Source organism: Brachyistius frenatus, unplaced genomic scaffold (assembly GCF_029030835.1).
Source record: "Brachyistius frenatus isolate BFR_SWC_R1_liver_20210118 unplaced genomic scaffold, ASM2903083v1 Contig_190, whole genome shotgun sequence".
Classification (NCBI taxonomy): Eukaryota; Metazoa; Chordata; class Actinopteri; family Embiotocidae; genus Brachyistius; species Brachyistius frenatus.
Window position 1 is genome coordinate 630,385 of NW_027210789.1, and position 26,676 is coordinate 657,060.

The following is a 26,676-nucleotide window of genomic DNA, read 5'->3' on the forward strand; positions in this document are numbered from 1 at the left end:
GGTTAGGAATGTGTCAATAATCGTGTCACTTTTTCTCAACAAGGATGTGGTGTTCTGGCTTTAGCTAACCCGGTTTAATCCCACTCCCAGCGGTATACTGCTGAGTTGATCTGAGTTGCACAATTCATTGCAGAGAATGCCAATCGCTGTCAGACAGCCACCTGCTCATGTGTCTCTGCCTGGGGAAGTGCTGCCAGGCCAAACCCCACTGATTAAATTATTTCTGAATCTGATTGTCTCTCCACTTGCACACTGCTTTACTTTTTAAACATGAGTAAGAGGTGGATAGTTTGGTAAAAAAAAAATTAAAAAGCCATGACAAAATGTTCTCTTCTCTTTTTCGTCCCCTGATTAAATATGTACCTTCAAATATAGACCTGCTTAAAAGCTCAATATGAACCTATGGGTCCTGAACCTCCTCTGTATTTTACCAAATGGCAATCAGAGATCCCCAACGACACACACCTAATACACTATAAAGACATTCTCTTTGTCATATTGATTTGCTCCTTATTTACAATATAACAATGACAGCTGTGGAAGAGGGTTAGGACTTTTATGTTTCTTGCTTTTTTTGGCCATATTGCACAGATTTTAAAGACAAAATAATTAAATTGTTAAGAACATAATTAACAATGAAAATAATGGTTTGCTGCAGCTCTTAAATATTCACACAAAAAACAAATAGGACCTAATGGCCAGCTCTCTAAACCCATGAAGGCTTTGATCAGCTTAGATGTTCCTCAAATTTGTATTCACCTATGCATATTTGGAGTGGGCCGAAAATATGACTGAGAAATACTCAGATTAAGAAATAAACATCACAGCAGACTCGGGGAGACACTATGAGGGATGAATAAAGTGCTTAATAAAAGAGGTGTGCTAATTAATGATTCATCATGCCTTGAAGGTTCTCAGTGGAACAGCAAAGAAACCCGTCAACCCACTTCAGAAGGCCGCCATGTAATGTCATGCTCTCTATCCAGCTCTGCAGTACGTTTTGATTATCTATCAGTGAAGACTCAGTTGTTTCAATGACATGACTGCCCCGTTCCCTGATGTCTGCCAAATGAAAACAGAACTGTGTCATCGCCAGAGGAGCTTAATGATCCGCAAGCACACACACACACACACACACACACACACACACACACACACACACACACACACACACACACACACACACACACACACACACACACACTAACCCACACAGAGACAGCACCTTATTGATCACTGCCAGATTTGTCTATACACTGGAAACAAGCCTCTAAGCAACACAAAAAATTAGGACACTGATGATTTGTTCGTTAACACAGGCAGGAATGACACCCCCAAACACACACATTCACCACACTGTCCCTCATTTTGGCACACTCGCACACATTCAGAGAGATCGCCAATAACCCCCAAACTCACACAGACACACACACACACACACACACATAAATGCAGACACAGTAATTGACTGATATGGAACAGTGAACAAGGAGTTCTTGTCTCTTTTTGAATTATGTCTGGTGCTGGACAATTGTGGAAGAGTCTCTGGCAAAAAATCCAGTGCGAGAGAGAGAAAAAGAGAACAAGAGAAAGAATCAAGCATGGCAACGAGAAAAGACTCGGCCGGAGAGGGGCGAACTGTGTGAACTTTACAACTCCCAACCCAGGTCTCCATTGTGCTGCACAAGAGCCACATTGGTCAGGCAAAGCCATAAAATATAAACACACAAGCACTGAATAAAGCAATTGGTCTCAGCCAAAGTGGAACCAAACAACTTCAGTTGTCTAGACGAGGCATCTCGAGTTTTTGAACAGTAACTGGATGGGCCCGCCTGCCTGTCTGGGCAGAGAACTAAATGTGACAGTCAGTGTGAAGGACCGGCGCCAGAGAAGTGGAGAGAGAGAGAGAGAGAGAGAGACTGGGAGGCAAGGAGTTAAAGACTGAATGAGAAAAAGAGGGTGTGAGAGAAAGAATGAGGACAGATGCTGTCTCTGTGGCTAACACCGGGTGTGACCAACAGCCAAATGGCACACAAGAACAAGGGAATTAGTGTTTACAGTCACCGGTTTTAACAGGTTGTTTTAGGTTTGTGTAGAAGCAGAGTTTGATTAAAACAAAACATGAAGCAATTATCTAAACTGGTCCAGCAGGACTGAGCTGCAAATTATCCCATTTAAAAAAAAAAAAAAAAAAGGTGTTGATAGTGTTTAATTGAATCTCTTGGGAGGTTTTTTCAATTTCTTATTTTTACAGTCATCTTTTTCCATTATGTCACATCAGATGGTTTAAAGACTTTGTGAATTTTGTTTTCTGTGTTTCATTGTAAAAGATGTCCTTAACAATACTGTCAGCAATTATACATGAAATGTTTATAGTCTAAACATAACACAAAATGTAGTTCATACAAGCAAAACAAATATACAGTAAATTAAGAGCTACTCAGTACTTTGTAAACAATTGACATTAATTCACCCCAACCTTTGACCTGTGCTGATCCCCCACAGCCCGCTTAGCTTTGAGTTCAAGTACTCCTTCCATAGACACCAACACCATGTGTTTTTCTGTATTTATTTTAAACCCCATGGTTTTCAGTACTTGGCAAAGCTGGACTTTTCAACCATTTATCTATAACTTTTAGTATTTTGATTTTGTGACCTGCTCGCTTCCAGGTTTTTACAACTGAACGATCAATGTGAGTCTCAGGTGTTACAACTGGTATATTGCCAAACACACAAAACATTTAAAACTCTAAAATGATCCATGACGGTGAACTTCAAGACCATAACATTTTGAAGTTAGAAGCCAAATGTGTAATATAATCTTGACAGATTTCAAATGTGGTTCCAGGCAGGAAAACAAAAAATAAGATGTGTTGGGACCGCAGGAAGTGAGGATAAAACATATCAAAATAAAAACATGACCCCAGAGGTTTGAATCATAGAACAGAGGCCGGTGGGCGAGGGAGCACACAGATACAAGTTATAAAAGAAACAAACAGAGAAGCATCTCTTTACCCAAGGCTGCCTTACCAACATACATTACACAGAAACTGAAGAAAATAACAGCCCACCCTTAACAAAAAAAAACTTGCATCACTGCCTTTAATTGTCCATGTATTCAGTGAATAAAAATGCATGGCAAGTTATTAAATTACATTTTTAACTCATTGCTTTTTTATTCAACAACCCCCAATCCAACATTAAAGTTAGGCTGAAGCCTCCAGCGTGACCAAATGTGAAAGAAAGTGTAACTCTCACTACAAACACTGGACGTTAAAGCTACTCTCAAGATCATGACGAACATTTAAATGGATGCTTTCTCTTCGAGTGCTGCACTTGACTGTGTTGCATCAGCCAGAGGAAATCAAATGCATCTAAAGTGTCCCTAAAGGAGAAGTCAAAAACAAAACTCCTTGGCACTCACTGATCTGCAGGAAAGAGGTTTTGCAACCCTCAAAACACACAAAGTGCACGCCAACACACACACTTTCTTGCCTCCTGGGCTTCATTTCATTGTCTCTATATAGACAAGTCCTCAACACCTTACTAGGTTTAAGTACTCCGTGATTGCACCTTTATAAATTATAGTCAGTTTGGGAAAAAAAAAATCAGTGACCTTCAAATTAGCTTGGACTGAAGTAGCGTGAAGACCGAAACATGGAGGCAAAAAACTGCCTATTCCTCTGCATGCTCTTATCAATGTTCACACTTACTGTTTGTGTGTGTTTGTGTTTGTGCATGCATGCGTGCGTGTGTGTGTGTGTGTGTGTGTGTGTGTGTGTGTGTGTGTGTGTGTGTGTGTGTGTGTGTGTGTGTGTGTGTGTGTGTGTGTGTGTGTGTGTTATGTAGGAGCTAAAGCCACAAAAAATAAATGTTATATTCTCAGAGCTGCATGGGAGACAAAAGCAGGAGTGCCCAAGTTAACAAAAGGTGATGCAGTATCTCCTATGTTTTCTTAATGTGCGGTTTCACCCAATTTCAAGCATGACTGGCTCAATAAGATTCCTGCATCCCATTTAAACATTCTTCCAGAAATAACATTTATCCACTTTGTTTCATGGCTTCCCGCTTCCATGGACTTGTCTCACACATGCCTGTAGCTACCAGCTGGAGCAGTTTGGATTTCAAATTGTGAGGCGAGGCTCTGAAGAAAGAGACTATTTGGTCCACTTTTGGAAACATATTTGTGAGCTAATCCAGCATGAAAATGGCTGGATAATGTAGGAAATGTGATATGTGTGGAATGTGTAGACCTCAAATTAAATGTACTACTAATATGTAATAGTCGTGCAGTGCGTATATGTTGCACCAGTGTGACAGTTAGAGCAGGGAGTGTTTGCATTTAGCGCTACCTTCAGATGGTCATTTTCCACTGATGTATCAAGCAGGTAACGTCTATAGCCCTGTTTTTAGTTTCCATCAGAGTGCTGTTCATCGAATAGCACTTCACTGTGCTATCCAAACACCTATTTATTCAGCATTTTTTCTGGAATCACTTCCCTCTAATTGACCACGGATGGTGCTGCTTGATACAATTCCACTGCTGTTTCCAGGCACAAGGCCTATCTCAGCAGCAACACATCGCAAAACACAGAATCCATCCAGCTAACAATAGCAACCCTCGCTATTCTGCTACATTCCCTGCACTGCTCAAGCTGCTAATTAGAAATGAACCAGGTAATTAACCACCTTGTCCCATTGTTTGAGATAGAATATTTCTCTCTCCCATCATGCAATTTTGTTTGTTGTCAACTTACAATGATTGCATTTTTTTTGTTTTTGTGTGCATCCTTTACTCCAATTCAAATACCTCAACAACTCAAAAGAGTGGAGATAAGGACAAAGAAGGAAATGGCAAAGTTTGTTGGGTTCTTATCGCAGAACACAGCTCTCTTTTTTTTACACAACTACTTTTCTCCGGTTACTATGGCATTTTCACTTAGTGCATAACATAAATCTTATGTATTTCATTTACATTTCTACTTATTACAACAATAATTCGATCTTTTTGGAAAGGCAAAAATAAATGACGTATTAATTTACACTGGAGGACTTGTTGGTTTGTGACTTGCATCCATGGGTCAGTTCTGCTTGTATAATAGAGAACTGGTTGAACAGTCTCAAAGGAGAAATAATTATTAACCTGTAACTTATTAAATTATCTTCCTGACACAGTAAGGTTTATAATCAAGTTTTTTATTAGATTAGACAAATATGTATTTCAGCTTTCCTTTTCATCCAAACTGTAACAAGCCAGTGAAATATTTTTCAATGAGCTGTTCTGATCTGTGTCCAACAAGCTTGATTAGGACAATGTTCTTTGCCAGTTTTGGCCAGCTGAATAAAAACCGACTGCAAAGTGTCACAAAGAAAGAGGGAGAAGTTGTGCGGAAGTGTGAGGGACAGACCAACAGACATAGAGGATGAGAAAAGAATAGTTCATTGTGTGTGCTCTCTCTGGGTGGACAGTCTTTGTAATGAGAAATATTAACATTGCCAGATTCTTTCAGTCCTGTTAAAAGAAAAAAAATGACCATGCTCACACAAAAGAGCTTCCCTAAAAGCCATCCAACCAATCAATGGCCTTTACAGGGAAGGCAGTGCACAGGGAGAATTTTTTTCACATACACATCAGTGAATGCCATTGAAAGCAAAATGAATCATTTCACCTGAAGCATGCTGTACTACGACAGTACATCATCTCCTAATAGGTGGGTGTGTGGTCTCAAGAAAATGAATGGCATTGAGAAAGACCATCTTTATTTTTACTAGTTTTTAGTTTTTGTTCCTGTTTTAAGGGTGACTGTGGAGAAAATGTGAGTTATTAAATAACAACAATATATTTTCAGTTGTTGAAGACCTTTAGATTATTTATTTGAGGAAAAAATTGATAATACCACAAGAAAGAAATAGAAACAAACAGTTATTTGGTAAAAGTACTAGTCAGTAACTAGTAGTATGGCTGCTGTTAGTTTTATATTATCGTACATTATATTACATTAATTACTATTGTTGATATTTTAAATCATACACAGCATTTTAATGTTGGAACTGCTTAAAGTGGAGCTAATTCTATGATAACCATCACATTGTTGGCTGGACAGCAACATTGGGACCAGCCCTTTAAACATAAGAGCATTTTTCAGCCAGATGGTGCGACTTCCTGTATTAATTTCATATCAAAAGCTCTCATTTCAAAATGAAAGACCCCTAAACTGATCATATGTTTTCTAATGAATTAATATGAAAGATTAATCTGGGAAGTAATTAGTTATTAAAGCTGTCAGGTAAATGTAGTGGAGCTTAATTATAAGGTGCATACAATTAAAGAGTCCTCAAGTGGAGTACAAGCAAAGAGTAGTCATCATAAATAGCACATACTGTTAACTATTTCCGGCAAAGATACAGAAATGTATACAGAAAGGCAACCAATCACTATGATGATGTATTTATCAAGACTTCACTAATAGTATGAGCTTTTAATCTTTGTTTCTTTGCTGACAGCAACTTATTTGTCTCTGTCTTTGCTATCGCATATGTGTAAGCTGCGTGCAAAAGATTTTGTTAAAAAATTACTGCTGCAATATTAATTTATTTCCTTCCAAATGACAGGCTGATGAGTGGCATTTGTTTTCACTGTGTGTGAATGGTAAACAGAAAACACAGATTCACTTTTTGGGAGCATGACAGTTGCACACCGAAACCCAAACAAAGACACATATATGTATCCCAAGCTGCATTTAGACATATCTTAGCATCTGTTGAATCATCTAGTTCAGCTGGAAAATATAACCCTCATGAGGAGGGGAAATGTTTCAGGATAATAACTTAGTGCTATACAGACAAGTGTAGGCTGTTTTATTTATATGTTGAGACATTTCAGTGCAGCAGCAGAGCTCTCATTCGAATTGCTCACCAAATGTTCTAATGAAAAGAAAAAGAGGTAAATATAGAACAAGATATTAAAATGAGTCTTTTATTATGAAGCAGCAATATGAAATGCTATTTGTAAAAGCAGGTAGTAAGCAAACAGATAACTCTGGCTATTCTGTGCACCGGTGGTCAGTGTGTTTGCAACCAGCAGTAAGTGGTTGGAGGTCTGAGTTAAAAGTTACCACTTCAATTTCACTTTTATAATCAAAGTTGTCCTGTACTCAGCTGATATGTTACTTTGTAATAAAAGATTACAGTATAATCTTCGCTGTACTCTCAATTATTTTTCTGGTTCACGCATATCTATTTTCAGGGTTAAATGTAAAATACTCACACTGTAGAGGCCTGAGTAAGTAAGTTGATACCCTTAAGGCTGACACTCCGGCAGCACTCCGAAGAATTTGTGCAGCAATGAGCCAAAACATTCCAACAAAACTGAACATGAGGTCTGTTTGTGATACCAGCAAGTCATTGTTATCACTCACAACCACCTTCAATGATAATAAAGAAATTCTAACCACCAACCTCTTAATGAAAGAAATCTCATTTCTATCTAACATTATCTTCCCTTTAAGCAATGACAGCGTATATTTTACAAAAAAAAACGTGGTATGTACGCTATTTCCAGTTGTCACCTAACAATTTTTAAAAAAAAATGTTCTCTACTTTGGAAGTGCCACTCTTCTAGACCTGTTGGCTGAAAGATATCTAGTCACAAAATTACCTCGAGATACAACTTCAGTATACAAAATCATTTTACCTTATTGACCTTTTTCCTTTTGAACGTGATAACCTCAATTGTGTTTAATGATGGATATATCATTATCTATATTGTTAATATAATTAGTGTTTTAATATAGACAGCTCAATTATTTCTACACAGAGGGAGAGAGAGTCAGAAAACCTCAGAAAGATCATGTAATCCTTATTGACAGGATGTCACAAGAGTCATGTTAAGAAGAAATTAATTAAATTAGTCACAGTAACAAAAACACTCTCAATAAATAAAGGGGGAAAAAAAGAGCTTTAAAAGACCACAGAGGAAAACTGGATGGCTAATTAGGACATTCAGTTGCTTCATTAGAACGTCAGCTGTCAGACAGTGTTTGCTAATCTTGAATTTCTCCACAGTTACAAACATTTCCAGTTTTGGACGAGCCGTCACTGATACAGTTAGATTTGATATCCTGATAATTAACCATTTAACAGGAACACAAATCACTTTACAGGGCTTAACTTACTCAGCCAAGAGTTCAGTTACAAATTCATTATTAAAAATTATCCATGACAGAAGACAAAGGTTTACTTAATTTCCACGCTTGCACCTGATATTTCACCCACAATTTTGGATTTTCACAGAAGCCTGTGAGTAATGATTGAAAAATAATTCTCTCAACAGGACCAAATGGCTTTTCAAACAGGAGGAGCTGCCGTTTCCTGTATTCTCCCTGATTGTAAATTTTCAAAGTCTCACTTTAAATGATATCTCTTGATATCTTCAGGATAATTTCCATAATAGGTTTCAGTCATCACTGTCCATGAAGGATTTCTAAACTACAATATCCGTGAGACCAAATTCCACTGCGATAAAGAAGCCTTTTGGAAGAATAACTTGCATCTGTATTAAATCTAAAATGTTGGTTGTTTTTTTTTTTTTTTTTTCATTTGAGAACAAAAAACAGCATTATGAGATCTGAATTCATCCATCATTGAAACCAGAAAGTAAACAGCTTTAAAATGTAGGATAAAAACACCATGACAGTCAACGTTAACATCTAGGCATATGTTTTTTGTGCACAGGCCACATTACTTTTTATTAGAAAAGCAAATAGTTATTAACACAGCTGATCATCATTCGTCTTGATGATTAAAATGAAAGTGTCATACTCATCCACGTCCCAAAAATGCTTTGACTGCCTGTCACCAATCACTTTCCAGACCCAGAAAATGAAAAGGACTTTTACCCCTGAATGTCAAAAAAGGCTCCTTCCATTTATATACGGACAGTTTGAGGACAAACCTGACATTAATTCATGCTACTGTATGACTGGAGCAATCCACCACTTACATTAATTTTTCTACTATTGATTTTACAGAGGCTCTTTACAGGGAAGCTGACAGAACAGACACATTTGCTAGCTTCAGTAGCACGGCTGTGGTAGCATAACTACAGTACCTTAACAGTAACAGCGCAGGCATCAAAAGTAAAACAGATGTCTCCTGTTTCTGCTTTCTGGGTTGTGTATGACTGTAATGTGTGATGTGTATCCTACCTGCCCACACAGATGAGAGAAAAACAACTCTGTCAGAGACAGGCAGGCACCCACACAAGCATATATTTGCATTAGTAAATTCACACGAACTAATTGCATCACTATATTTATTAATTAACCCCTAACATTGCTCGTATTAGTGTATGTGCTTATTAGTGCTGATATTATTACACACCGAGGGCATGAAATATAACTTATCACTTGTAAATGCTCTTATTTGTCCATTTTACGCTCACAAGTGTCCTAAATAGTCCAGGCAGTATGTGGTTGTTTAGTTTTAAATTCTTGCACACCACGTTAGACTCGCACACAATCATAATCTAGGACACACATTCTCACGGCCTTCGATCGCTCTGTCAATTACACAGAGGAAGTCAGGGAGGAAGAAAATGACGGGAGTCAACAATGCATGGAACATCAATGCGTCCAACCACCATTGTCTGTTTAAGTGGAATTGACTTCTGCTCATTTCCCAAATTACGCATATCTGACTGGCCCACCGCTGCAGGGGCTACAGGAAGCACAGGGACACAGAGAGAGTCTCTCACACACTCTCTCCATTTCTCCATTTCTCTGCAGGGGATCAATGATGTCTGCTTAATTATTGGGTGAATTTAATCAGCGGCACAGCAGTACGTACTGCCTTGTGACCCAGTAGCTGTCAGGAAGTCATTTGGTTTCTAACAGTTAGTGTTCGGATAGCACCACAATAATTAAGGGTACAACAATTTAATTGTTCCAGAGGTGTAGCGCTAACAGAAAATCTACCACTGCTCTGAGCTGTCTCCGTGCTCAGGTATTCACATACAGGTATTTGACTGCCGCTGCGCAGATTAATTGTTTTTGTGGAAATGGTGCCAAAAATGCCACAAATCCCTGTGACCTAGACACCAATGTACTGATTAATGATGCACGCTGCCTGGATTAGTGTCTGAAAAAGAGATAATTAGCAGGTCTAGCCTATTGAACTGGGTTCTAGTATTATTATCAAGATAAACCATTTAGATTATTGAACAGCTCGTGCTGCGTTTCACTCACTTTGTTCTTCCTGGTTGCTTTTGCAGATTTGAATCTGTGTAGCAAAAATTTTCTGCAACACAATATGGAAACTAATGTTTAAAAACAATGATTATATATAGATGTAAAAGCTGTGCAGTTAGTCGCAAATGTTAGTTTCTCGTGTTATGTTAAAACTGTTCGAGTAGTACAATCCCTCTGAATAGGCCTACTATACTTTGGTCTACAAATTAGCTTTTACCTTTGCCATGCCTCCTAATTTAAGTTAATTGCCGGTGTCTGCGGCTGAAATACATGTCAGATAATAAGTCAAAGCAGCTGATCAAAACAAGACCCAAACTGCTTCACCGAGCTGCAGTAGTTTTCTAATGACATCTTTTATTCAGCCTCCAAAACACTCCATGCAATCCGGAGGAGAGCAGTGAGAATATTGGCTCTGTTTTCAATGATGGTTTCATTTCTCTGTTTGAGACAGAAGATAAAAATGAACACTCAGTCCAAACTGATGAAATACAAAGATCTTGCTGTGAGCTTTAAACATACTCTACTTCAAACGTAGTTTATGATCAACAATTTAGACAGTTTCCATCATTAGTTTAATATTTCTTTGAAAAGCTTAATGGAATAGTTTGTCAATTTGTGACTTAAGCTTATTGACTTTCTTGCAGAGAGTTACAAGAGAAGATCAGTTTACTATCAAGGCTGTAAGCATGAATTATAAGGATGAAGCCTGAAGGTGATTAGCTGAGCTTAACATAAAGCCTAGAAGCAGAGGGAAAGAGTGAGTCCAGCGCTCTCCCTAAAGCTTAAACAAAATCTACATGTAGAGCTCACAAATTGCTACACTGCATTTAGTTTGCTTAGCCAACACAATACTAAACACTTTTATGCAAATCTCCTCAAAACAAGAAAAAGAACGACCTCAACAACTAAAAGCAACAACATTGACCTCAGGCACAGACATTGAACTGGGTGTTTGCAATGGAGATACCTGTGAGAATTTGCAGTTTTAACATGACAATGGTATCTATTTTTTTTGTTTATCTAATCTGTAGCTCTTGGCAAGAAAGCAAATAACCATATTTCTCAAAATATCTTTAAATATGACAATATAATTTTGATAGAGGCGTAAATCATACTGGATTTTCCAAAAATACTGACTTTTACAAGATTCATTTTTTGTTGGCATTGAATAACTGCAGCTCCCGTGAGTCATCATCGTGGCTTCAATAGTGCTTTTGGATCCAATGCCACAAAAGCAGGGGAAATCTCAAGTGACAACTGTTTTATTGCCTCTCATTCAAAATATAATTTAAACAGTCAGAGGATAAAAATACAACAATTAATTTATAAAGTGCTGGCACTTAACAACAGAAGCATCTGCTGAGCTCTGCACGGCTATACAATGAGCATGTTTTCCAACTTGTTTCAGCTGTCTGCCTGTTGCCTCGGCGTCACAAATCTGACAACAAAACATGGTGGAACAATGTGCAAAGGAAAGAATACTGCTTCAAAATAATGTAGAACGCTTTAGCAGCCCCCGGGGCATCTTATTGGCTTTCAGATGGTAGCCCTGATGCATGCTTTGCAATCCTGTGAAAGTAGGCTGAAAAATGTCTCATCACTCTCCAAAGGGATAGGTATTGATTGGGAGAGATCAATGAAAAGTCTGTGGAGTAAAGGTAATATCATCTCGGAATATGTTTTTCTGTAAGAACCGGGATTGTGCCTGGGATAATATCATGAAGTTGCAGATTAAGGTGTATAGAATGAGTAAATCTGGGATCTAAAAGTACAGACCAGGAGTTGTAAAAGCCACACCACTGCAGCATTTGCAACTTTAGATTCAGGGGCAGCGTGCAATCTGCTTTTAATATCCATATAAAGTCCATTGGAAACACTTTACCATGGCGGAGCCTCAGATAAATTAAAACATGAAAATAAAGTTCATTTTTGTTGTATCAACTTTGAGTTGACAGTGCTCATAACACAAAATAGGATGAGAACAAAGGACATTTTGTCTTTCTTTTTCCTATCTGTGTCAATCCTGAACAAAGTAATTATAGTACACCAGAAAAAAACATTCATTACATTTTTATGAGTTAAAAGTTTAAAACACTTCACTGCGTGACAGAACAAAACTAATGAGGGAGCACATCAGGCCACCTGTAAAGTCCAACACAAACTGGCACTATAATGCATCATATTACTTTCTATTGAAATCCATACAGTATAATAGAGAATAGAGGCAGACAGACGTGTCTGGGTGTAGCATACAGACAGATCAGTGTTTCACTGCTCAAACCTGAAGACCATAAAGTTCCTGAAAATCACAACCTACTGAAACAGCTAAATGAGTTCAGTTACTATCAAAATGCCACTACCTGCATTAACTCTAAACATTACAGATATCCTCCATCATTATCATGCACAGCACACAGCTTCAACATCAATCTCTGACCAATCTTACAACCTTTTTTCCTCATGTGGGCTTTACATGTGGCTTTAAGGTCTTTCTAGAAACACTTGCTTCATGTTAGTTGTTTTTTGGCCTTACCATAACTCAGTGATGACAGAGGTGAGTGTGAGCTCAGAGGACACCGTGGCAATCTTTTGGAAAAGGGTGAAAAGTACAGACATTAGATTCAGATTGTTTTATTGTAACAAAGACACTGATTAATATCTGTATCCCTGTGCTATGGTATTAAGCACAAGTGTTGCTCAGTCGACCCAATTATGAGGTATACCTAGTGCAAACCAACCCATAACAGCACTGTTTTGCATATTAAGTGGAAAATCTAATCTATCAGAATGCATATTCTATGGACGTATGCAAATGGAACAACTGGAGCAGTTATAATTGCTCAGCGTGTGCTAGGAATGAAAATGGCTTTTCGTATGAGCTAAGGACATATTAAGTTAATGACACCATTCTGCTAAATGGCAGACAGATGGGAAATTCACAAAGACAAATAGCTGTTTTAGTTCTTAATCACACGTGCAATTAACTGGTGTAGGAAGGCAGTTTGATTAGTTACTAGTAGCTATGTGTCATTTAAGAAGAGGGTTTTTTTTAGTCCTTATCCTGGAACAACAGTGATGTACAGAGAGATTATGTTTTAAGTGAAATGCAGAGCTGTAACGCAGTTGTGTTGTCAACAGGGTGTTAATGGGCCAACACACACTGTGACACTGACTAGAGAAACAGAGTAGCAGTCCAGCTAAAGCTACAGAGGGTGTTCTTTCGGCTTTTAATATTAATTGTATGATGCGTGCATGAAATCCGAAAATCTTTCCAAGAGCGAATAATGGGATGACGATGTACTTCAGACAACTTGCGGTGGCTTTAAAGTAGCTGTTCTCACCATCTGTATACAGTTCATCAGTCAGGTGTAAATTATGAGTTGCAGTTAGAATTTTGTTGTGAAACTAATACTATTTAAGTCCCCGGTCACCTGCTAACACAGCTCTAAAAGGAAAATATTCAAGTGAAGTGTATTTTGATGATCACTATTCAGAGACCAGACGACTTGCTTACGAAGACTTGAGTTTTCTTGACAAGTGTTGGACTGGTTTCAATTGACTTGGGAAACTTGGGTTGGACTTGCCACCAAAGATTTAAAAACAGCTTTGGCTGCAAGGCTTTCCACGCTGTGTTCTTTCTCCACGCTGGATGATGCACTCAAAACATCAAAAAGACGTCTCTTCTCACTCCAGAGTTTGCCTCTCCCCAACATACTGAAAAATCAAAACGCCAGGTCTTCTTCCGTGCCAAACTTTGGAAGATATTTTTATGCAGACCTGAGAGTTTATGAATATAGGTTGTCTGTTTTTATGTTGCCAGTTTATTAGGTTAATTAGAATCAGAGGGGAGTGTGCGGCGTGAACCATCTCATTCATATGTGAATGTAAACTTATTTAAGGTAATTATCCCAATTCTTACACTGATTAATCGACTGATCAGATCATTTAGTTGTTGAAATAATGAGTACCAGCTCCATTAAAGGAATTTATCTTTCTATTTTATGTTTTATAACTTGTTTGTCAATACTACTTTATCAATTGAGTATATTCAGTAAAAGTTTAATTCATTTGTTCAAAATGTCAAGTTTAAAGAGCTTCACAATTGAGGCAACACCCTTTATAATTTAGGCCTTCTGCAGAATTGTACTTCTTTCACCTTTTCCTCCATCAATGAGACTTTGCAATTGGAAATTTCTCCCAAAATACAAATTCTACACAGCACAGAACACAGAGAACCTGTACTCTGGTTTAATTCATGTATTCAGGGCACATTTTAGGGGACATTCCCCCCCCCCACCTACCCCTCCTCAGTGAGCAGTGTGACTTCTCCTAAATAAAGGTTACATAAAGCCAGGATATTTAAATAAATATCAAAATGATGCAGTGTAGCAGCCTGGACCGTACAAGTTCAGAAATCAAACAACAGTATCAAAAAGTCTGCCTTTCACTGCCGCACAGCTGTTGTATAAACAGAGCCAGAGCATATTTACCCTTCAGCTAAAGGTGTCTCTTGAGCCGATATGTTTGTATATCTGAACATCCTTCACAGGCTGCCTGGAGGGGGCTCACGCCTGAACTTTAAGCTTTTTACTTCACAGTAGGGGAGAAAAAGCGACTAGTATCAGAGGTCATCTGGAACACTTCTTTTCCTCGCAGGACATGCACGCAGCAATGCGCTCATACATGATCACACGCACACACACATGCACTAGCACCAACAAGCAGGTACACACCAGCACCCAGGGACTTGCACTGTGCAGTAAATACCTTAAAAAATACACCTTTGAAGGAGGTTGAAAGAGATGGAAGACCTTTATAGATTATTTCCCAGAGCAGACAGTGAGGTGGGAGAAGGAGGAGAGTCAGAGAGCGAAAGGGAGACCAAGAAGGAGGGGGGGGGGGAAATGATGCTGTTCGCAGAAAGAGGGGGATGTGCAGATGGAAAGTGAGACGGAGAGAGAGAGCGAGAGAGACAGACAGGGGAGGGAGAAGAACACCAAATGTTAAGTAGCAGTTGAGGTGGAAGAATTCCAGTTTGGATTCAAGCTCCTTGGCTAATGAGGATCATTAATGTGGCCTGCCCAGCTACTCTCAACGCTGGGGACAACTGGAAGATGGGGGGGATAAAAATAAAACCTCTCGAGCATATTCCCATAAGATTCATAAGGCGGGCACTTGTAAAAAAAAAAAAAAAAAGAAGAAGAAAAAGAGAAAGCACAATTTGGCTGCAGACTGTATTTCATAATGCAGCTCCTTATGCCGTAGAATCTGGAAACTGCGATACTTACCCAACAAGAACACTCAGTTGAACTCTGAACTCTTTGGATTCTGTTTGAAGCACAGCAGAAAAAGAAGCAATTTATATGTCTGCGATTTCACAGATTGAAATATAAAGACCAAGGTGGATATGTCTCTACCGCACTCTATGATATAATATAAATCAGAGGCTTATCAGTTCAACTGTGTCGTCCCATGTGGGAAATTTGCCTTATGGGTACAAGATGGAAAGGAAAGGAAAAAGATCTCCCCTCCACTCAATTGCAAAGCTCTCCTATCTAACGCACATTATTTCAAGTGGCCCGTTCACATTTCTCCACACATTTTATGATCTTATCAGCCTTGTCATTTTGCCTCTCTTCACTCAGTTTTACACACAGTTGGCTTAAAAATAACAATCCAAGGTCCTTTCCTGTTTCTATAAATCACTTGCAATATATAATCCATTTATATTTAAGCACCTCTGACCATTTTTACAGCATAAATCAAGGGAGTTGTTAAATTAGAGGGCATCAAAATAGCTAAAAAAATATATACATTTCCTTTCGTCAGTGTTTCAGAATATAGCACAGAGCTGCTTTGTTGGACATCCTGCGATCGATTCCTGTTTTTCCCACGCTCAGCACTGTCACTATACACTGTTCAAGAGCTGCATATGTGAAATTTACTACATCTCGCTGGATCAGGCATTCCCAGCCTGCAAATACTGCAAACTTGCTCCTCCATCAGCCCTTCTGTCTATTATTTTTTATTTGAGGAGAGATGCTCACACACTGCGCTGTCTGAGACCCGAGGCAGTCAGACAGAGGAGTGTCTATAAGATCAGCATAATTGGCACATTCATCCGTCCTCAGTTAATAAAGTGCTTTGTGGTTTAGAGATCAACAGTGAATAGATGCGATGCTAACCATTGGTGTTGTCTCCAACGTTTACTTTAACTGCCTCAGCCTTCATTAACACGGAGGAAAAGTACATTTTGAGTAAAAGAAAACATAACATCGAAAAGGGTAGTGCAGCCTTAAGCAAATCAATTAAATCTCAAACTCGGCAAATAAAATGAACAGCAGCTTGAAAATGGTATTGGGAAACCAAAGTGCTGTTAGAGGCTCCTAAATGGTGGAATGAGCTCCCCAACGACATCAGGACAGCTGAAAGTCTATACATCTTCCGCCGCAAACTAAAAACACACCTCTTCCGACTTTACCTTGAATAGGTAGCACTTTAGTAGCGCTTAAAATGGCACTTACTTTTAGCACTTTGTAGCTTGGCTTTCTTGAAGAAATTGTATTTCCTTGATTCTTGTTGTTCTGGGTTTTGTACCCTCATGGTTGAAATGCACTTATTGTAAGTCGCTTTGGATAAAAGCGTCACCTAAATGAAATGTAATGTAATGTAATGTAATGTGTGCTAGTAAACCAATTTTCAGTATTTGTCATCAGGTGAAAAACACTGATCTATAATTCCGGAATATTCTTAATAAATCCGTAACAACTAAAATAAACACATTCAAAATACACAGAACTCCGGCGGAGACAAGTCTGTTATATTTTCTCTGTTGTTAGCGCAGACTAGTGCACAGAACATGCAGGTAGCAGCTTCTCATTTGTAGCTCAGATCTTCACCAGTTAAAATGACAAACATCGCCGGTGACAGGTCATATCAGCTGTCGCTAAATAATGTCTGTATTCTACCAAACCTTATTGATGGGGTAAAAGAAACACCACTGAACAACCACAAGTAGCCCGAGTCAGATCAGACGTAAAGGACAATTTCCACCTTCATTATTATGGTAACTAAATTCGGGTTCAGAGAGCTCAGTGAAAGCAGCACATCCCTTCTGCCTACAGTAGCAGTTTTATGTTTATTAGCCATGAAGGTACGCCGCTCAAACAGATGCATAGCAGAGAAGGGAAAACAGGATCCTTATCTGCCTCTACATACTGTGCGGCATGACGACCAGTTTTTGAGCAACATGTTTTATGTGACTGACAAATGAAGACACTCGAGAGCATAATTCCGTACAGGTCAGCTTTAGCTTTGACCCTTGTAAAGTTTTCATTTTCAGCTCGGGGTACACACTGCTCACTTCAACCAGCCAACAGAGAACAGTGAGAGAGATAATGTAAATATAACCCAAAGCAAACATGAGTAAGTTGCTTCAGATAACACCGATAAATATTGTGATGAACACAGTAATTTGCATGTAAATGTTAGATTGAGTTACATTTTTTTGTGTAAAGAATAATCTCATGGGGGGGGGGGGAGCGTGAAAGAGAGAACACAAGCAACAGGGAGCAGAAACAAGAAAAAGGAAGGAAAGAGTAAGAAAGAAACATAAGAGTTCACATATTTGTTGCAACAAATGTCTGGCTTGTCTGCCTTTAAAACATGAATCAGAGCAGTCTACTCAGGATTCATCACACAGACTGAGATGATAGTGCAGGAGGCCACTGGGGTGATTCTTGAAGAGACAAACCAGAGGTAGGAGGTTAGAAAAATGCTCCATTTCCACATGGATCCCTTTTAAGCCGTTAAATGATGTAACTCAGTGTGTGTAATGTAAAAAATTGTGCAAGTAAAAATGAACAACGCATGCATTAAGTTATGAGAATTGCTTCCGTTATAATGTAACAGTAAAAATTCCAGGTGCCTGCTTGTGAACCACAACAGCACTAATCTAATTACCAAACAAGAAAGGAAACCTTGTTTGTGCGATGGATAAAAGTGTTTGAACTACAACAGAATGAAGATTTCTATCTCCGTTCTGCAGTTTATTTTCTGCTACAGTGTTTAAATCTGTGCGTTGTGTGATGGATGAAGCAGTCGATAATGAAAGATGGATATGTCCACATTTAACTGTCTGCCTAACGATAAGTAATGACGGTTCCTTAGCTAACACAATTAACACTGGCGCAGAGGAAAATAAAATTCCCCCAGAACTAAGTATTATGTAAATTATTAATTACCACACAGACGATTGCAATCTTGTTCAGCTGCCCATTGGCACTCTAATAAATGTGAGTGACTTGGAGACAGAGAAAGGACAATTGTGGGGATAATCCTGACAGAGGGAATGTGAGAAAAATTGAACAAATACCACCTGCTCCTTAAGCAATTTATAGAAACAATTTACATTTGCAATTCAAGCACCAAACACAGCCTCTTACCCAAACTGACTCTCAACAAATGCAACCAGAAAAGTGGAAACAATGAAAGAAACCATTTGTATAATTTTGCATTTCTTCTAGTCAGTAAAATATTATGTTTCCATGAATCTTCAATATACAGTCGAATCTGTAATTTACGTCCTTCCGTAATCTTCCAACGGTTCTCTAAAGAACATTTTTCTTCACTATAACGAATAGTAAAAATGTAATACTAGAGCAACAGTGTAATAATCTGTTTTTAATTTGAATTTCAATCACACAATTTCTGTATAATCTCATTCTATATTCAATGAGATGCGTGTTTTATGAGCAGCAGCCTCCGTAAAAGCAGTTTCACTCATATGGATGTCTCCTCCGTGTGTGTGTGTGTGTGTGTGTGTGTGTGTGTGTGTGTGTGTGTGTGTGTGTGTGTGTGTGTGTGTGTGTGTGTGTGTGTGTGTGTTTTTCTGAATGTGTATGTGACAAAGACAGACAGAGTGAGCAATGAACAGATAAAGAGCCAGTGAGAGGTAAAGACAAAGACAGAGAGTCCGTGTGCAACCAGGAAGAGAAAGAGAGAGTGAAAGTGATCTCTCAGATTTGGTGTCTCAGCTTAATGACACCGGACCCACATGGGAGAGAAGGAAAGCCAAGCTCTGTGCGAGAAATGATGAATCCAAAGACCGATAACCTCGAGCCTGCCTGTTCGCAGCCTACACACAGTCATGGAAAAAAAAAATGTACTTCTCAGTTTCTGTGTCCACAAGAAAACTGAAATTGTAGGATTCTCTCTGCTTGCGTTTCCCTTTTTCACAGCATCTGCCTTTTTCTGTCAGTCCCGTCACTCTCTTTCTCTTGTCAGTTCCAGTGCTGCATATATCACTACTGCTTTCAATGCTGTGTCAGTACCTAACTGAACTGAATCCCCCCCAACCTGTTCTCCCGTGGTGTCCATGGACAATGTGTCTGGCAGACTTTGACAAATTAAACCTACACGATATATGGCTATAACCTTCACCGGATAACATGGAGGGAAAAGGGGGGGAAGCGGGAGGAGGGGGGGTTATAGGAAAAGGAGAGGACTGAAAGAGGAATGGAGGCACATGCAGATAGATGGTGGGATACACAGAGCAGGGCATGGTATTTCCAAGCCAGGTACAAAACAAGAGCGCACAGAGATGGTGCCCATATAGACCGGCTTTCTAAATGTCAACGTGTTTCATAATAAGTCGGTGCTGCTGAAACACTGAATTATCTGAGCAGGAAAGACAGTTAATTAGCCCAAGAAAGAAATGGTCCAGAAGCTTTTTAATAACTGTCACAGTACGAGAGGCACTTGACAGATGACCACATTCACTGTTGGAAAGGCTGAATGCACTATTTCCCCATGCAGAAGTTGAATTGGGTCAACTTTGAAAAGAACTCCAACGGTGTTTACAATCAACTTAGCTGATGAGTTTAAAAGTACCTAAATCATACATTTAACATAGGATCTTATCAAATTTACTGTACAAAAAAGGCACCAGTTGCGTTTGTTTCCTTTAACTACCAGAGTCTATATAATAAATGAGGCAAATTGTTGTTTTGAAGCGATTTTCTTAATGTTCATTAGGACTCAGCTGTAAACAAAATAATTATTTTAACGAGCACAATAAATTGTCTCTTAAAGAAATAAAACAGTGGCTTTAAACAAACATACATTTCATGACACTTGTGACAAATTTCCATTCAACAGCATCAACCCCTCCAATTAATTCTCTCAAAGAAAGCTTTTATAATGACTCTCATTAAATTGCTCAAGTGGCTGCTATTCAGGCACGTTTCACCTGTTACGACACTTTCCACAACACGCTTGAACTACACCTGCACACATACACACACGTAAACACACAAACCAGCGTGAGGGGGGTCGTTAAGCAACTATTGTGGTGCTCCTCTGCTCAGCATGATAAGGGCTTGATTGATACTGTGGATCCCAAGTTAATCACCTGGCTACATGACTGTAATGCACACTGTCTTCCAAGTAATGCACAAAGAGGCCACAAGCAGCACAAATTTAAAGTGAATAAATCTACAACTGTGCATGAGTGGAGATACAAGACACACACACGCTCACACACGTGCGCACACACACGCACGCGCGCGCGCATACACACACACACACACACACACACACACACACACACACACACACTTGTCACAAGCAGAATATACCTGCCGGACATCCGTCCCCGCTCCACACAAGTACAAGTTAACTCACCTGCTCTGAGTGACCAGCTGAAAGCTTTCAAATTGGCCCTGGGTAATCTTCTTCCCCCTCTCACTCTCTCTCTCTCTGTGGCAGTGCACGGACGTCCTACGGGCTGCTCAACCTTCCTGTGTGGCTCGGTGTAAGTGCATCGATCTCTCGGCCAAGTGGTACGTGGTCCTGCTGTTTCCACGAGACTCAGATGCGCTCTCTCCTCTCCACCGCTCAGTCTGCCCCTCGCAGCTGCAGAGGGAAATATGAGGATGGGCAACGTGGTGCTCCACTCTCTCTCTCTCTCTCTCTCTCTCTCTCTCTCTCTTTCTAGTGAGCTGAGATGCTCTCTCTCTCTCTTTCCGGGTTGTCAGTTGTGGTGATGCTCACCCCCTGTATCTCCTCACTCCGTCACTCCGTCTTGCTGAGCAGAACTGCATGCTGTCTCACCATCTCCTTTTTTGCTCTTTCTGCATTGATTCCTGTACCTTTCTCTCTCTCTCAATATTGATCTATATATCTGTGTCTTTGCTAGAGCAGCCTCTAGTGGCTGAATTCTCCCCATGCAGCTCCGAGAGACGCGATTTAATTTTTCCAGAGTGTGAAGCTGTGTTGTGAATTTGCTCGAGGATTTCAGTGTGACCCGACGTCAGGTAGAGAAAAAAAAAAAAAAGCAGGATTAGAAACTTCTCATTAAAATAACACCAATACAAGGGAACTGACTAAGGCTGCAGCGAATGGTTATTTACACTATCAGTTCATCTCTAGATCATTCTTTTAATGAATAATTACTTGTTTAATTTTTAAATCCCACAAAATGCTGAAAAATTCCATTTCCATTTCTTTAAAGGTCGAAGTAAAGGCTGTTTAGTCCGACCAGTATTTAAAAACACGATAATGTTACGTTTACATTTTTAAGATATAAAACTGAGAAAACTAGAAAAATCTTCACCCCAGAACAGCTAATCTCGAACAAAACCTTATAAATTCTTGAGAAATGATTTCTAAGTTTTATAACCGGGAATGTTTTTTCAGTTAGGAGAAAGAATAACTAACACATCTTGACTTCAATTGTCAGGGTGCTTTTGAGCAAAGTGTTTAAAGGCAATTGGCATTTGTTTAAGACATTTTACTCTGTACGTACTGTTTGTTTTTACTTCCATTCGTGTAGTGTACCCATCATTAACTTTGATAAACGTGTATACAATATCTAAACCAAATTACAAAGTGGTGACAGAGTAAGAATAAAATGTGACAAAATACCCCTCGGTACAGAAACAAAAATGAAAACCCTTTGAGATGATAGTAAGTCATCCTAAGTGATGAGCTTCATAAAATTTTACCAACTTTGGCCCAGTAATAGAAGACAATAGCAGATCACGTGACAACAAGGATCTAACCTATTGAGGAATTTTCCTGGTGAAAGTTCACAGAAATGTACTATATCTATTGATCTTGGAGGGTACTTTGAAGTGTGATCTGTCCAAGTTGGTGCAGCGACAAGTAATCAATCATAAAATAAAATATTAGCAAGTAGATGCCATTACAACGAGGAACCCACCTATTGAGGAATTTTTTGGGGGGGAAAGGTCAAAGTTCAGAGAAAAGTATGTGTTTCATTGTCTTGGGAGGAGATTTTGAAGTGGGATTCCTCTACGTTGGTTCGGTACAATGACACCAAAGTAGGACCAGTCATAGAAAAGAGAGCAAGCAAATGCTATGACAACGAGGAACTTACCTCTTGAGGAATTTGTTTGGTGGAATGTCACAGTTGGTAGAAATGTACTGCAGCTTTTGATCATGGAGGGGACTTTGAAGAATGATTTGTCCGGGTTGGTGCAGTGAAAAGTCACCAAAGTGGAATCAGTCATAGAAGAAGATGTTAGCAAGCAAATTCCATGACAACGAGGAACCAACCTTTTGAGTATTTTCTATGTGAAAGGTCAAAGTTCATAGACGTGTACTTGTGGTAGTGGGGCGTGGTTTGGCTCAGCTGCAGGAGGCACTGATTGGAGGAGTGGTTCAGAGAAAGGTGCCTGGAAGAGGCTTAATCGGCACAGCTGCAGGGAATCACTGATTTGTCTCTCTCCAGATAAAAGTCCTGGCAGGTCACCAGACGGCTCGTACTCCGGACTTTATTTGGACTTAATCTTGACTTTATCCCGACCTTGTCCTGCACCAACGTGTAGAAATCATACTTCAAAATCCCCTCCAAGGTCAAGAGATACAGTGCATCTATCTCTCCATTTCTCTATCAATATATCTGGACCTTATTTGGACTTTATCTGGACCTTGTAATAATATTTACACTACTTAAATGTATCTTTCAGGACCACGCCTCGCTCATAGGTATCGTCGTATATTTACAATACTTTCCATTTATATTGATCTTAAAATAGCTTTGCCTCCCACTGAGGTCCTCATTATGATTACACTACCATGAGTGTATGTATCTTTCAGGACGTCTGCCTTGCTCACAGTCCGTCTAATTTAGGCACAACGAAAATGGCTGGCTGGCTGGCTTTACCATTGTAGGGCACTTGGCGGCTCAGTTACAGCATAGAGTAAGTGTTAAGTTAATAATAAATTGAGGCTGATCAAAACCAATAAAACATTAAATAAACACATTTATGGCTGTGTAAAATCTGAACTGGAATAAGTATCAAATATGCCAAGTCACTGACTGCTAGCTGTTTGCTAATGTTGACAACAGGTTCAGAAGCGAAGTTGGTGTTATTTAACTACCTTTGGGTTAGTGAGGCTTGTCTACTCTCAGAATACTATTAGCCAATTAACAATTAAAGTGCAGTCCACGATTTGATTACTCGCATGCAAGTAATTCAGGATGACTGTGCTGGCAGGATATATTTCATGGTGCAATTAAGTCTACCAAAAGTGTTAGGAGTCCCAGGAATGGTACCACAGCAACAAAAATGAATATCCTGTAGGACACAGGTAAAGTTTAGCAGCAATGAAGACAGAAGGTGTTCAGTTCTTCTTCCAGATTGCATCTTATTCCTAACTTCAAAAACAACATTCAACATAAACACCGCTGTGTGTGTTGCAGCAGTCTCTTTTACAGTCTCCTACTGTCTCTGAAATGTACAAGTGTCAAAAGTCTGGTTATGAAAGTAGATAGTCAAGAGACATCCCTGCCAGACAACACTCAGGTACAAACGGCGCGCGTTACCGCGGCGTGGCAGCTAGTTTACTAAACTACATATTTGCGCTTTCACGCTCAAAATAACTTCACAAAGCCTTACAAAATTAGCGTGCACATGCAGTATTGTTTTCCCGAGAGCGAGCATTGGCCGTTTTCACCAGTACTAACCTGTAGGACACGGGTAAAGTTCAGCAGCAATGAAGACAGTTCTTCTTCCAGATTGCATCTGAGGAGTGAGCGTCACACCCTGCGCGCAACTGCTCCGGTGTCCACAGTTCCTCCTGAGGCGCTGCAATTCTTTACTGTCCCTCTGTACGTTTCATATGTTTAGATTACGTTCTGTAATTAGTACTTAAATCCCTACGGTCATGTTCTACATCTCAAATCGTTTCAAAATAAACAATGACAAAATTAAATCATAAATGTGGTCACATTTTTGGGTGTGCCACAAAAGCGCTAACGTTGGCATGAGCTCACCTGAGTTAAACATTCATTTTGAACCAAACTCACCCCAGACAACGTGAACACCTCAACAGTCTGTCAGGAGGGAAATGATCATATCAAGCTGCATCAAAGTAACAAAAAACATCTTATTCCAGTAATGTCGAATGAGCCCACCCCTAAGTCAAAGTGAAACCACCGATGACTGGAAGAAATGTTGCAGCAAGATAGATGTACTAATGCTAAAGTAAAGGTGCTGGATCAGGTAGAGGGGTCGCCCCCACAGCATATCCCTGGCCACTGCTCCACCGCCAAATAGATAATATGATGAAACAGATTATATTTCAAACGTGCAGAATGTGTTAGACATTTGGTTTACAGTTTTTCTATTCTTCAATAATAATCGTTTTTTTGACAGTACGGATGTCACTGGTCCTAAAGTAAAAGAAAAAAATATGTGTGAAGTGTAATACAAAATTGCTCAAGAATAATAGTTGTATTGCATTTTTATTTTTCTGCTTTCCAAACGTTTCCAAAACATGTTAAAACAAATCTACACAATTGATTTTACTTCAACTCTATGCATACAGTCAACCTTCACTTTAAGAAGTTAAAACGCTCTAAGAAAATCATATGAACCTGTTGTTATTTGCCTTTCCCTTCTAATTATGTTTGAGTGGTAAACAAAAATATTTTTAAGGAAAGTTGATACAAGGACTTTCCCCTCATATCATCCATTATTTAGGAGTTTGAATTTTGTCTTTTATTTATATCTGGTCCTTTGTGTAGTCACACTTGAATGCAATAACCAAGGGTGCATTAGTTGTTGTATTCAAATGAAAAACAAGGATGACTTGATTATTTTTTGTTTACTTTTAGTGTTGTAATGTGTGCTCTAATATCACATATAACAGGCACAGTGGTCATACTTAAAAAATTAAGTCATACACAATTTGCTAATTACGCAATCTTGCATCGAAAACCAGACAGATCTCTGCTTCTCTGATTTGGTACAATAATTACCTGTGGAAAGTGGTGTTTCTGACTGCTCAGACAGCATCAAGGACACATGAAGACTACCTCTACAGACAATGTCATGATGAAAACTATTGCTGACAATACGGAAGTTAGTATTAAATGAAAAAGATGACTCCCTGTCTCAAGAAGCTTGTCAAGAGATTAATATTCCAATATGAAAACAATCCCCAAACACATTGAAACAATCACACAAGAGTTTTTAAAGAGGAAAAAAAGAAAACTATGACCTGGTCAACTATGTTGCCGGACTTGAAAACAGAGCAACAAAATCCCTCCAGCAAAGAGCAGCTAAAATGAATCGTCTGTGAAGAATGCCAGAGCATCTCACTTGTTAAATATACCCAGTGTGGTATATCTAACTAATTTGTTGTCAGTTCTACATAAACACCTAAAAAAAAAAAAAAAAACTGAAAACTAACATGAGATGATACAATATTTTAGTGTTATTGCACTGGGGTTTGTTGTTTACTCCATACACATTTATGAACTTATTGTATATAGCAGCTTTTTACCTCACTGGTCCAGAAAGTGCTTTGCAATTTTGCCTACCACTCACCCTTTCACACAATCACACTCACAAACCAGTGATGGTGTGTGAGACAGTATGTAAAACTCAGTGCTCACCTGACACTGGGAGCTACTTATGAATCAGGGTCCTGCCCAAAGACACTTCAGCATGTGGACAGGAGGAACCCTTCCATCCATTATCCATTATCCTTTATCCTGAACAGGGTCACAGGGGGCTGGAGCATATCCAAGGTGACTTTGGGTGAAGATGGGGTTCACCCTTGACAGGTAGCCAGTCCATCACAGGGCAAACACAGAGAGACAGACAACCACTTGCTGTGAGATGGCAGTGTTAACCACTGCACCTCTGTGTTGCCCTGGTGATTGAACCACCAACCTTATAATTTGTGGGCGCTTTCTGAGCCGATACCACAGTTTGTTCCTTTAGCCCTGTCATGTACAACATAAAGATTGCCGTGCAGTTTCAAGTTAAGTGATAGAAGCAATTTCCCCCCCCTTTTTATTCCTGTTTGAAAACCTTTTCTCTCTTGCCTTACTACGACGAAGCTTTTTGTGCCAACCTTAATGAAGGCAAAGTGTACTTTTTTTTCTTTTGGA

General features: G+C 39.2%; 1 protein-coding gene across 2 annotated transcripts in view; it reads right to left on the reverse strand.

Annotated features, from left to right (window-relative positions):
• The window catches only part of tnr (tenascin R (restrictin, janusin)), a 157,943-nt gene extending 136,684 nt beyond the window's left edge, over positions 1-21,259 (reverse strand). Inside the window, exons 1-2 of one of the 2 annotated variants that reach the window (XM_069718326.1) lie at positions 20,931-21,021; positions 12,781-12,833 (exon numbers count right to left, since the gene is read on the reverse strand). The gene's annotated coding sequence lies outside the window, so the exon portion shown is untranslated. Of the gene's footprint in view, positions 1-12,780; positions 12,834-20,930 lie in introns of both variants that reach the window. The other variant, XM_069718325.1, reaches the window with a different exon arrangement.
• Positions 21,260-26,676: the final 5,417 nt, after the last annotated feature.